Here is a 15,494-nt window from a genome sequence, read left to right as displayed (position 1 = left end):
GTCAATGGGAAGCGCAGCCTTGTGCCTTTTTCCAGCCCAGGTTCGAAGAAAACAAGAAGAATGGAAATGGAGGGAAGAAGTGGGTTTTAACCACTATAAAAGCGAGAGACCTTTCACCTGTTGAAGGGAAAACAGAAGGAGGGAGAGACTTCCAAATCTTTAAGCGAGAAAGAAAATCGCCTTACCGTGTAAGCTGCTAATTTTTTCAACCATCACACACACACACACACACACACACACACACACACACATATATATATATATATATATATATATATATATATATATATATATATATATATATATATATATATATATATATATATATATATATATATATATATATATATATATAAATGTGCATATATATAAAGAGAGAGAGAGAGAGAGAACACAGAGAGAGAGTATGTCCTGTAACAGATAATGTGATTTGCCAATGGAAGATGATATTCGTTGCTATTTTAAACATTTGCTACATATCTTATCAGACACGTTCAGTAAAAAACCTGTTAGTTGCTGTATTGTATTCGGCAAACTTTCTTTGAATCTATTTGTTTTTGGTATTATTTTGCAGGTCTATCTTGGTATCCTTGCGTTTCAGTTAAGCCGCTCATAATATTAAGTAATAAGAAACTGTAAGGCTTCTTTTTCCCGTGTTATTTGTTTGATCACTATAGGCCTACCTGGCTTTCTTGAATATCCTGAACTACTCATGGCCATTGTTATTATTATTATTATTATTATTATTATTATTATTATTATTATTATTATTATTATTATTATTATTATTACAGTAGATGAAACCTATTCACATGGAACAAGCACACATGGGCCATTGACTTTAAGTTCAAGCTTCCAGAGAATTTTGGTGTCAACCTCCCACCACAGACCCGCCAAACACTGCAGCAGCAACTGATAGCAACTGATCATGATACAGAGCCAGTGATTTTTCATCGCCCTGAGGGAGACGCGAACCCATGACATCTGAGAGGCATGTCACAACACTAACAATAATACCAACAGACCAGCCGATTAAGTACTTACGACAAAAATTATGTAACATTAATATAATTCACTTTGTTATTTAACCTAATATGTGTTATTAAAGTTATTTTTAGACTGATGTCTGCTTCGCCCTTTCCAGTGCTCCCTTGTTGCATGTTTGGTACACCACTCATGGTAATTACTGGGTTATTGGAGACTAGTAAAGTAATTGTCTACACATATACACTACACTAGATTACACTTTTCTGTATATTATTTCCCGAGGATCATATGAATACGAGTTCCATCTTTTTTTCTTGATTTAGGAAAGTCCGAGTTTCCTTTATTTTCAAGTACAATTGAGCTTGTCCGTCATATAATCAGTAGCCTTGCTAGGTAGGCAATTTTCGCGTTGCTTGCAACATTGCTGTTGCAAGATTGAAATATCCTGCAATTTTGTTTTCATATGTGTGGCCAGTGGATCAATGAGCTGCAATATACCAAGTTTGACGTGATAAATCATCTGAATAATTCTACAGTTCATTTCTGTTTCTTTTCATATATATTTTTTTTTGTTACTGAGTAACTGCACATTTGCTTCTTCGCTTGTTTTTCAACTTTTTGGGAAGGGACAATCTCATACCAAACCGATTACCTTAATTTTGTCCATAATCCTGTGTTGAAATGCTAGTCTTCTTTTCCTTATTTTTCTTCTAGCTTAAGCTGGTTTTATGCCAGCATGGGCTCTTGCTCTAGGGCAGCCCGCAAAGGCCTTAGTCCGTTTGTCTGCCTGGTGTAAATTTTCATATTTTCACCTTCTCCAGAACCATTAGATCGATTTCAACCAAACTTGGAAGTAAGTACCTTTGGATACAGGCACTTTGTCTGGTTTTCTAATAGCTGGTCTCCTCCTTCTGCATTTTCCATAACCTGTTACTTTTTTCGAATGAACATCATGTTCTCTGGAAGCTTGAATTTCAAGTCAGTGGCCCTGTGGGCTTGCTCCATGTGAACTGTGTTCATCTTCTGAATAATAATAATCTATAATAATAAAATCCGTGTGGATCTTGTTTATCCTCCCCCGGGTGACAGTAGGGGGAGACATGACACAGCCACCCACCCCCTGCAAACCTGTCTGTTTGTCCGCCCGGTTGGGGGTTGGGTAGGTAGGGGAACGGGAGGGTAGGGGAGACACCCACCCTCCTCCTGCAAACCTGTTTGTCCGTCCCGGACGGGGGCATGGTAGATAGGGGAGACAACAGCGCCGGGTTCGAGTGCGCGTAGCGCACTACAAAGTTCATAATAATAATAATAATAATAATAATAATAATAATAATAATAATAATAATAAATTTTTGCTTCGGATAGAGTCCCGTCCCCTTCATAAAGATCTATAAGAAATTTAAAAAAAAACACAAAAAAAAAGGAACCAAAGTCTCAGCTGAATTCAACCCTGTCAATCAAGAAACATTTTATGGAGAAACTACCAACCTCTCAACCTGACAGCACGGCTGAGGTTATGAAGAATGAGTTATGGGAGTTATGGGGGACTGGATCATGGGGAATGGGGCAATGGGATGGCAACCCAAAGAAACACAGACCCACCCACTCATTAGATACGTTTGCTACGGAGGGGGTAGGACCTCTCCCCTGCACCCCACCTCCCAAAAGAAACCGTCTATTAAGACTTATTTGAATGGCGGAATCGTGTGGGTGTAGACGTCCCAGGGGAGTAATTAGTCTACAGACGAAGATCTGACTTTGAGGTAATACAGTAATTTTATTAGTACTTTTATGGAATGTAGGGCGATAAACGGGTTTCATGTGCTATGAGGTACTACATGTCAGATGCTATGAGGATTGTGCAGTGCTTAAATGGGTGGGTTTAACACCTTTGTAACAGTTTCATTTCACTGTGTTCTTGATTAGTGATGATGTATTGGACTAAAGTTAGTTTTTATTGATGAGTTTCTCATCAGTGTCTGATGTTGTGTTATCATTTTGTGTTATATAAAAACTTTATTTTTGCAGGGGGCGCAGGGTTTCAAATACATTATTTACTTAAGTCATCAATAAAACTAACTATAGGCTGAAGTATTGGACTAGAATTAGTTTTAGTTTTCTGTAAAAGAAAACTATTGTGCCGGCTTTGTCTGTCCGTCTTCTCTCTTTTTCTGTCCGCACTTTTTCTGTCCGCCCTCAGATCTTAAAAAACTACTGAGGCTAGAGGGCTGCAAATTGGTATGTTGATCATCCACCCTCCAATCATCAAACATACTAAATTGCAGCCCTCTGGCCTCAGTAGTTTTTATATTATTTAAGGTTAAAGTTAGCCATAATCGTGCATCTGGCAACGATATAGGCCAGGCCACCACCAGGCCGTGGTTAAAGTTTCATGGGCCGCGGCTCATACAGGATTATACCGAGACCACCGAAAGACAGATTTTTTCCTTTTACAGAAAACTAAAATTCAAGGTCAAATAACAAAAATTAACAAATAATCGTTAAGTGAACAGACTACAGTTTTTCAGACTCATATTAAATGGGTCACCGAATCTGAAACTTAGAATCCAGGTAAAAAAGTCACAGGAAAGAAAGTCACACAAAAAAGTCACAGGAAAAAAAGTCTCAGGAAAAAAGTCACAGGGAAAAAAATCACAGGAATAAAGTCACATTAATCTTTCCTAGAGTGACCCCCAAGGGTTTTAACCCGGTATGTATCCACCTTTGCGGCGTGTTTAGTACAAGCAAGTTGGAGATTTCCGCATAAACATAAACAAAAGACTGTAAACATGATAATGATAATGACCCCCCAAAAATATTGTGAATTTTTCCCTGTAACTTTATTACCATAAATTAATGTGGCCATTTTTCATAAATGAATGTGACTTTTTCCCGTGGCTTTTGTCCTTTGACTTTTTTCCTAGCCAAATTGTGACTTTTTTCCCCCGTGACTTTTTTTCCTGTGACTTTATTTCCGGCCACCGAAACTTCAACCGACTAATAAAATGTGTTTTTCACAAACGCGTAAATTTTCGAACTTTCTCTCTCGATGCGCGCTTGGATGCTTGCTTATCCGCGCATGCGCTCCGGCGTTTACGCTTCGGAGCACCTCATTGTTAGCAGTTATTTACAGTGTTTTATTTTCCCGACTGAGAGGGAAATTCTGTAAATAGGACTGACTTCTTCACTTGCATAAGCCCGTGATTTTATTTTCCCTTTCCTTACTTTTTAATTCTTCTTTTTATCTTTTTGTTTTGCACTTTCACTGTTTTTCTTCTTTATTTGATTTATTTTACTCGAGCAATTTTCAAGTGCTCGGTGCTCTCTCTCTCTCTCTCTCTCTCTCTCTCTCTCTCTCTCTCTCTCTCTCTCTCTATATATATATGTATATATATATATATATATATATATATATATATATATATATATATATATATATATATATATATATATATATATATATATATATATATATATATATATATATATATATATATATATATATATATATATATATATATATATATATAAATTTATGTATCTATATATATATATATATACACACACATATATATATATATATATATATATATATATATATATATATATATATATATATATATATATATATATATATATATATCTAACCATATATTAGACAGCCTGATATTTACACAGGTTAACTCTTTCCTGATTAAGATAAACCTTTACGAGAAAAATGGATGACATACCCAGTGATTATAGCGTCAGTTCAAATTAAGAGAAACAATACGTTTTATTTTTAGCTGAAGGTGGCCCTGTACCAGCACGAACTCTTGCTTAGTCAACACAGCCCTAAAATGGAAAACTAAAGTATCTATAAAATTTTCGAAATTGAGATATGCCACTTATTGGACTCGTGAAACACTAATACACAGTTACTGCAGTTTCAGAATGATTCTTCAATGTTTTATTTAGGGGGGCCCCATTTGCAGTATCTGCAAAATCAGTAGTAAAACAAGAGAAAACTGCAGTATCCACCATTTTTCTCAGTTTTGTATTTTTGCAGATACTGCAGTCTTCCATTTTAGCCCTTTGAAGAATTAGGAGAGAGAGAATTCTTTTACTCCCAGTAAAACCTTCTCGTGATTAGGAAATCAATAAGCCTTGACGGGGTTACAAGGTTATTCTTTTTGTACAGGTATTTCCAACTTTTATTATCATTCAGAAGATGAACCCTTATTCGTATGGAACAAGCCCATAGAAACTATTGACTTGAAATTCAAGCTTCCAAAAATATGGTGTTCATTCGAAGAGAAGTAAAGGAGGGTAATTGGAAACACAAAAAAACGAGATCAGATATGAGAAAAACAACCAGATTACTAAGCTGATAAATAAATAAATAAAAATGTAAGTAATATGAATCTTTCATTATTCTAATTATTATTGATGCTATTCATAAAAATATCATAATAGCATGCGTCACTAAAGTGGTGAAGAAACCCACAGTGGTGTGAGTGTATATATATATATATATATATATATATATATATATATATATATATATATATATATATATATATATATATATATATATATATATACATACAGAGCTTTGGAAGTTTGAATTTCAAGTCAATGGCCCCTGTAGGCTTGTTCCATATGAATAAGGTTCAATATTCTGAATAATAATAATAATAATAATAATAATAATAATAATAATAATAATAATAATAAATAATAATAAATAATAATAATAATAATAATAATAATAATAATATGAAGTAGAGAAAGCAGACGTTTGACCAGCGATAAAATATGCTGCGTATCGGAATAAATCCTGAAATGCAATGTTGCATCGCGCGAACGAAAATACTATATAATTCTGAAGGTCAGGTAATAAATTACGCATGAGAATAGCGGCGCGGTCACGTGCTGTCTTTATCAGGTTATTAACTTGACCCCTTTCTCTTTCTTTCTTGCTTTTTCTCTGTTTGCCTCTCCGTTATGCGCACAGAAATGTAGATTCAGGAATAGACACACAGGCACGCCCGCACGTACACACATGTATATATGTAAATACATACACTATATATATATATATATATATATGTATATATATATATATATATATATATATATATATATATATATATATATATATATATATATATATATACAAACAATTACGCAAAGACCAGTAAAACATTCCACGGCAACGAAATATATAATATATCCGAGGAATATCCACCAGACTAAAAATAGGAGGATATATAGGTATATAGGGTAGATATTTCTTAGTTGTGGAAATTAACGAGGCTGATGTAACTGTGCACAAGTGAACTTCCTGAGGAGAAAGGAAAAATATGTATATGCAGTGCTGATGAATTCAAAATAGACTGGTAAAACGTATGTAGGTATTATATATATATATATATAGGGTAGATATATTATTAGTATATATATAATATTAATGAGGTGTGTGTGTGTGTGTATGTGTTTTTATGAACTTGTGTGTACATGAGAAAGTAAAAAGGAATATATATATATATATATATATATATATATATATAAATAATATATATATATATATATATATATATATATATATATATATATATATATATATATATATACATAATATATATGATCATCTATTAATGTATGATCATCTGTGAGTTCTGTGACTTAGATTATAAAGTTTAGAAAATTTAATCACTTGTTCTGAAGATAATGTAAAGGAAATGTTTCAAGAAATTAATAAATATACAAGCATACATATACTTTAGAAATATGCTGTATAATCCAATGAAAAAGACGAGTATTACCTAATTATTCATGAAGGCAAGAAAGAACGACTTTTTCATCATACGACAGCGGCGATTAAGAAATCATGACCTTCCCTTTAATAAGAAGAAGCGTTTATGCAATACCGCTAAGCTGACTGACATTGTCACGGCGTACAAAAAGGCGATCATTAACCTCCCTCTCTCCTTCTCTCTTAATCTCAGCTTCCCAGTGACTGATCTCTCCTCTTTCAAAAAAAGACAAGTCAATAAAAAGCATAATAAATAATATAAATAAGATTATTACATCGAATAAAAAGTACAATAAACGATATAGATAAGACTAATATAGAGATTAAAACTTAAGTAAAGAACTGATATTTTTTATCAAGACTGAGATGTAAAGTTGTAAAATCGACCAAAAGACAATAAAGTTATTTTATAGTTTTGAAAATAAAACCATTAGAGATTTATATATCATTAAAAACTGATCAATTTAGGCTCAAATCCTTTCCGAACTTTTTTACCAGCCTGGTAAGACATCGTAATTATCAAACGCAATTTGCGAACGTCAAAACTGAAATTACGAATTGATCTCCTGAAGCCAAGGTCAACGAGGAAGTGGAGTGCAAGGCTAAAGGTCATTTACATCAGTCAGCCAAATCCAGCGGAGAGAGAGAGAGAGAGAGAGAGAGAGAGAGAGAGAGAGAGAGAGATTTAAATCTTGAAGTCTTCTGTCTTGTAATGAATTATTTTCCATAGAATTTTTTAAATCTTAAAGTCTTACGTCTTTGTAATGAATTATTTTCCATAGAATTTCTTCAAATGCTTTATTCGGATTACTTAGAGAGAGAGAGAGAGAGAGAGAGAGAGAGAGAGAGAGAGAGAGAGAGAGAGAGAGAGAGAGAGAGAAGATTTTCCCGGGAGAGAGAGAGATTGGATTAGAGAGAGAGAGAGAGAGAGAGAGAGAGAGAGAGAGAGAGAGAGAGAGATTTAAATCTCAAAGCACCACGTCTCTGTAATGCAGTATTTTTCTCATTATTTCTTCAAATACTCGATGTGGATTCTTTGTCAAGTCAGAATCAATAAGTCAATAAAAATGAGTGACATAAGGTAATGTGGACAAAAATCATCTCAGTTTCTCTTCCAGATTAATGACGTCATTGCAGTCCATGACGAAATCCAGTGGCGTACAATGATGCACTTAAGTTTCGTGAGAAATTTTCCCCACTTAAGCTGAAGTTACGTACTAACCCTTTTAAGTCGAATTTTGAGGTAATTACTAATTTGTGATGAACACATTTACCTGCCTGAAATTTATGATTCGACCTATTGTTGATATTACGAACACCGTCGACATAAAGTAAAAAAAATGAAAAGTAAATACGAATGAAATTATTCCAGTGACGTGGTATATGACATGCATCATGTCATTAGCATGACGTAACGTTCCAAAATAACGCCAGATCATTGATTTTGGGATTCTCCAGATCTCTGTACTGTTTATATCATGGACATTTCACAGCAAGATTTACCTGTGCTGTATTGAAATAATGGCGTATATTTTGTATATTTTGTGCTCCTAAGACTTAATCTTAATTCCGTTGTTTCTTTCGGCATTAATTGTACTTTATTTTAAAGCTCTAACCTAATAAACGAACCCTCCGCTGCGATTACATATTCTGTACCGTAACTCTGGCGACATTCTCTTTTTTTTCTTGAGATTTCACAGCAAGACTTATCAGTTATGCATTGAAATGACTGTGTACATTTGGTATTCCTAAGCTTTAATCTTGACCTTTTTTATTTCCTGTGTCATTAATTGTCCTTGACGTTAAAGATCTAAACTAATAAACGAAGTTTTATGGCGTTTACATCTTCTGTACCGTAATTCTGGCGACATTCCCCAAGTAGCGACATCTTTTTCTCGCAATGTCGGGGAAAACTCCGGAACCACGGGGCCGAGTCCACAGGTTCCCATCGGTAATGCAATCAGCAGCTGGGCTTCACTTTTCCGAATCGCGAAGAGAAAGTGATCGCCGAAGTTTTATGGAGCGTAAAGACAAATTTCTACGGAAAGGAAACGCAATGATATGCATTTGGAAATGATGGCACTGGATTGAGACTTTATAGATGTGTTTCACCGTGAAGCAAAAGCAGCAGGTGCAGCATAATAATAGTAATAATACACATTATATCATCAAATCTAGGTATTCATATATCTGCTTTCCAATATATGCTGATCCAACCGTCGAAGCGGTAAGGCAACTCTTAAAAGGTGTCTTTATAAGTCTTCTAAAACCAGAAAAACAGAACAAAAAGAAAACAAAGGAAGTTGAGTAAAACAAAACTGGAAGATGTCAAAGTAGGCAGAGACAGGAAAGGCTAGGGCATCCCCATCTGTCTTTTCGATATATACATCTATAAATACTCTGTTGCTATTACACCTGAGAGATTTATAGCCACCACGAAAAGATTCGCAAAGATCAAGTTCACTTTTAAAGAAAGCAATATTGTGACTTTGACTGGAAAAATTCACGAATATCTTAAGAATTTAGTCATCAACACAATGCTTACCAAAGAGCTACAGATCTTCAAGATCACCTTCAAAGGAAGTAACACTGGGATTTTGTTATATTCTATCAGGAACTGAGGTGTTCTCGTTAAATTAATTCCACTTATACCTCAAGGACAAGGCCCTCAATGCAAGAGGCAAGGACACATTCCCAAGATAATTTAGAATGCTATTTAATTATGAATGTTATCGTGAAGATTCTCAAGATTTCCTGAAAGCGTGAATAAGGGTTTGGGAGGTGGGAGATTGGGGTAAGGGGTAGGGGTGGGCGTGTGGGCGTGGGTGGGTGGGTGGGTGGGGTGGGCGTGAGGGGGAGTTATGTATGAAGAGACATTCGTTCGAAAAAAGCCGCAACTTGCAAACGAATGACGATCTTTGTTCAGCCAAACGACAGATGTAACAGGCATTATAGCAGAAACGGAGAATTTAACAAAGACTTAACATATGCACACACACACACACACAAACACACACGCACATAACTGAAATCCGCTATTTAAAAAATAATCGCCTATGTGCGATTAAGGATATTTTCACATGAGTCAGTGTACGCAAGTGGCGGATCTTCTGAAAATCTAAAGCAAATTTAGGGGCAGAATCAATACAGATGTTTTGGAATACAATTCATAAACTGATATCCTTCGATGCAACAAATCATGCGATGCTGAATGTGAGTGTCCCGTAAAGTAAAGCAACAATATTATTCCAAAGACAAAGGAACAGTTGAAATACTAGAAGCTTTCAAGAGAGAGAGAGAGAGAGAGAGAGAGAGAGAGAGAGAGAGAAAATGATTATCATTGAGTAGTAAACAGTAATACCTACGTAACTTAAGCGGAGTACCTAATCCAATCCCTGTTCATATTCTGCCTAATAAAGAGAGAGAGAGAGAGAATGATTATCATTGAATAAACCGTAATGCCTACGTAATATACCTGAACCAGAGTACCTGATCCCTGTTCATATACTGGCTAATAACGAGAGAGAGAGAGAGAGAGAGAGAGAGAGAGAGAGAGAGAGAGAGAGAGAGAGAGAGAGAATGATTATCATTGAGTAAACCGTAATACCTACGTAATATACCTGAACTATGACACCTAATCCCAGTTCATGTACTGCCTAATAACGGACTTGCCTGTCCTGTAACAAAGGAATTCTTCTACTCGTCACAACTCTTAAAACAGCCGTCAAGCTCAGTCAACTTATCCCAGAAAAGACTGCGTAAGTTCGTGAAGGCATAATTACGTAAAAAGGGAACGAAAAAGGGGGGCCAGTTTCATGGTTTTACGAATTTTTAACGACCCCTCGCGCGTGTCGTGCAAATTCCATAGGCACGTCTTCCATGGCGATAACCTTATCTTCTTATAGGTGGCGTGACGCACCTGAATAAGCTCTAACTACAAATTCGAGGTCCTGGGAGACAGTAGAGACACCGATAACTACCCGTGACATTGAAGGTGGTTCCCCAGTTCATTAACTATAGCGAAGTGACCTTCGCATGCCACTTCCAGCTGTGGCCGTGTCCTCTGGTCACACAGTTTCGATCGAGTGTGTTTTGCTCTTGGTGCTATTCGTGAAGAGTTTGAATTCGTGTTAGAGTTTCGTGTTTCTTGAGGATCACTCTTCACAATGCATTAATAAAATCTTAATAAAAGCGCTACCTCAGACCAGTAGATTTCTTCGCATAGACTAAAGAAAACCTGAAGTAAACGGTTCTTTCTTATCAGAATATTTCCCGAAAAGGCTCCACTTTTTCACGTACGTCCTGTGGAGATTGTGAACGAAAGAGTCTACCAGTTAGATTACCCCCACTACGCTGTGGTATCAGTAAACTCTGGAACGCAGCTTCTTCCTCTGTGCCACCAAAATTTGGAACCATTCTCGATATAAAAGGTATATAAAAGGTAATTAAGGTAATCGAGCCGTCACACGAGGAAGAGGTTGTTGGCAGCACAATTTGCACTAGAGACGTGGAGTTACATTTCAACTTTGTTAACACTGGTTTCTTTCCATATATTTGCACATACATTGGCATACTTGCACGACTATGTAATTATATGTGTATATATATATATGTATATATATGTGTGTGTGTATGTATATATAATATATATATGTGTATATACATATTCATAAATATGTATATACATGTATGTATATTAATTTATATATCAGTAATATATATACATATATATACATATATGTATATATATATATGCATATATGTGTATATATACATATACATAAATATGTATATACGTGTATGTATATTCATTTATATATCAGTAAATATATATACACACACACACATATATATATATATATATATATATATATATATATATATATATATATATATATATATATATATATATATATGTTTGTGTGTGTGAGTGTATGCGTACAAGGGCACCGTGATCGCGAAGCTTAGACATTCCAAGAAAAAAAGTAAGCGTCACGAAAACCGGGAAGCACACATCCGTGACTTATGCTCTACCCCGGAGAGGAATGTCTCCTAAACCGCCCCGGAGCCAGAGAAAGCACTCTCGGCGGCGTAGGTCTCATTTACAAATTCTTTCTGTGACTCACGGCCGAAACATTTCAGGGCTTAGACTCCCTTTCTAGCCTCGGTGACCTTCTTTCAGGCCTCATAGTCTAGGCGTGAAGGGAGGTGTGCCTTGAGTCTATAGCCTTTACACCCTTTGTTCCATTTGACGTAATGTTATGCCCAAATGGCATCTCTGACCTCTTTTTCTTGGCTCGGGGTGGCAGACATAAAATGGTTTGGAAATGACAGTTTTAGCAGAATGTAATGAAGTATATTTAAATATCTAGAGGTATATATATTTCTATATATATATATATATATATATATATATATATATATATATATATATATATATATACATACACATATATATTTATTTATTTATTTAGTTTTGTGATAATCATGTATATGTGTGTGTATATTATATATATATATATATATATATATATATATATATATATATATATATATATATATATATACATACATATATATGTATATATATATATATATACACACACACATATATATATATATATATATATATATATATATATATATATATATATATATATATATATATACAAATATGTGTGTGTGTGTATACTTTCATATGAGCATAAAAACTAAAAGTGGCGTAAATACTTGTCAAATTGTGAAAAACTCACACAATATCGTAAATGGGTAAACCACTTAAATACTTAAACACTTAGAAACTCGAAACTTTTCCCTGTTTGGAACACGTTCAACTAACAACAAAATACAAATGACTCGCACTGATCGATCAATCCATCTTCAGGAGAAACTCGTTTTCCCCTACTGGATAGTTGAACGCACTTTCTGCGCGCGCACACTAAACCCATACATCTTTCTCAATGGCTGACGATGGGAGTTCGTCAGCTTCTGAGAACTCTCTTTTACAACCGCGAAACAACTTTCATTTTTTTTTCTCCATAACTGTGTGTGTGTGTGTGTGTATGTAAATGTGATTGAGACTGTGGATGTACTAACGCATGTTGTAAAAACAGAATGATGGAAGGAATGAATATAATTATAATGAAGATGAATGAATATAATTATAATGAGGATTGGTTAATTAGATCAGGTTTATGATGAGGATGTAAACAAAATGTTTTTTTGTTTCTGACTAATTTTAAATTTTCTTCCCATTTTACATTTATCTGTGTAAATTATGATGCGATGCTGTAGAGATAGATTATAACTGTGGTACAAGGTCACATGTGGAAACACACATAACGTATATTTATCTGCAACTCAAGTTAACATCTGACTCTGTTGTGGGACTTGAGAAACTAACAATAAACTCAGCTGAATGACTGTGTACAATTAAAACTTGTTTCACTGATCTTGCCTTAAAATTTACATCTAATATGTTCATAGTACTTACCATCAGATTTCATTATGAATAATAGGTAATTATGCACAATAAGACCGTTGCAAATTACAGGGATGCTGTAATTGCTCCTGAAGTGATAACAAATTAGAGATAGTAATAATAAAAAAAAATATTATTTACAAATTCATGCTGGACGAAGAAATATACATAAATGCCTGAAACTGCAAAGTAGCCTGAGATTGTCAGCTAAGAACGAAACACGTAACTTACACATAAATAAATAAAAGCTGGAAATAAATATCAACGTTCTCTCAATCAATCAATAATATGTGAAACTCCTTTCAAATTTATCCATTTAATTATTTTTTAGTTTTCTAAATTTTTTTTTATCATGGCGTCAATACCTAGATATTGTGACGCCAGTTTTAGTAACCATAAATTAATCTAACAATCATACCGTGAGAACTTTCCATTCTTCTACTTAGAATCTACATGAGCGCAAAATTTACTTATAACCTCCGTAGATTTTGTTAAAAGATCAAAACATTATACAGCACTGCGCAGAAAAGTGACTTGGCAAATAGACATAAAATAATTGCAATTCTTCGGATGCAACGTAAGACAAGAAACGCAACCGACTTCCAGGAATACGCATTAGCTAAAAAACGCCTTGGTCACTAAGATAGATTTGGTAGTAACTCGATCGTACCAGATGTGCTCAGCCATCAGAGTAAAAATCGGAGTGAGACTCCCTACTTTGGGAACACTCTGCGTAACACTCAAAAAATGGCGAGAGACTCTTTTCCTTTGGGCAACGCTCTATGTAACATTATTCTCTTATAATCGTAGAGATTAATGAAGCATTCTTCAGTCAACAGACTGTGAAATGGTGTTGCGATGTACATGAACAGATGGGAATTTATTTGGGGTAAAATTATATGCGGAAGGGGAGTAAACATTATTACAAGCCTCAAGGTCATATATTATAGCTTGTTAGGTAAGTAAATAGGTTGTCGTTAGTGTAGAGAATTTTTGCATCTGTATAGGAACCATGTTAAATACACACACTTGAATAAATATATATATATATTTATATATGGAAATATATATATATATATATATATATATATATATATATATATATATATATATATATATATATATATATATATATATCTGTGCGTGTGTGTGTTTAGCATGGTTCCTTATACTTAGCCATGCAAAAGATGCAATAGGAACAGAACACAGTAATAATTGGGAATAACTGGAGGGTGGTCAACTATATCTACACATCCTGGGTCCCCGTACCTGACAAAGCTAAGGATCAGATCCTAGGGGCGTGGCTACAAGAGAAACTGCTCAATAATTCTATGTTTACTCGGAGGGTCCATTGCTACAGTAACCTTCAAATTCACTGTACAAGGATTCTGGGATGGCTAGACAAAGTAATGGAGCATTCTTTTGTGTTGGAATGTGTGCTGTATGTGTACGAGCGCATCAGGCCTGAACGCGCGCACACACACACATATATATATAAATATATATATTTATATATATAAATATATATATGTATATATACATGCATGCATATAATTTACATACATACATGCATAATACATTCATATATATATATATATATATATATATATATATATATATATATATATATATATATATATATATATGCACCTCTGAACCTCCATTTAACTAAATAACATAATTTCATCAATTGTTAGTTCTATCATATATATATATATATATATATATATATATATATATATATATATATATATATATATATATATATATATATTTATATTTTATATATACACACATACATATAAATATACATACATATACATATACATATAAATATACATATATCTATTCAACTAAGAACAGAATTTTCCTAATAATCAGCTCTCTCTTTTCAGAGGAACTTCTTTGCACTGAGAAGATTTGCAAGAATTTGCTTCGTTCTCCTGTACCAGTGAGTATACGCCCTTCATCACTTTTTTTATGTATTGTTGTTCATCATTTAAAACCAATTTTAAAGCTTACATAATTGTTTGAACGGATAAAAAAATCTAGGGAATGCAAATAAGTAACTATATACAAGAATGCATGCATAACTTCACTGTATAATTTCAAACTTAGGTAAGTAATCTTAATGTTACTTTAGCAATGATACGAGTCCTTATTGTTAATTTTTTTTTTTTAAGCAAAGGGGTAATTTTAGGTAAGACTAAAACCAGTGATGAATTACAT

At 34.0% G+C, this 15,494-nt stretch overlaps 1 protein-coding gene across 1 annotated transcript in view; it reads left to right on the top strand.

Annotated features, from left to right (window-relative positions):
- Positions 1-15,494, top strand: part of LOC136833675 (zinc finger C2HC domain-containing protein 1C-like) — a 183,544-nt gene that overhangs the window by 51,815 nt on the left and 116,235 nt on the right. Inside the window, exon 2 of the mRNA XM_067095847.1 lies at positions 15,161-15,216. The gene's annotated coding sequence lies outside the window, so the exon portion shown is untranslated. The remainder of the gene's footprint in view (positions 1-15,160; positions 15,217-15,494) is intronic.

Source organism: Macrobrachium rosenbergii, chromosome 52 (assembly GCF_040412425.1).
Source record: "Macrobrachium rosenbergii isolate ZJJX-2024 chromosome 52, ASM4041242v1, whole genome shotgun sequence".
Classification (NCBI taxonomy): Eukaryota; Metazoa; Arthropoda; class Malacostraca; order Decapoda; family Palaemonidae; genus Macrobrachium; species Macrobrachium rosenbergii.
This window is presented reverse-complemented; position numbering and strand designations above follow the sequence as displayed.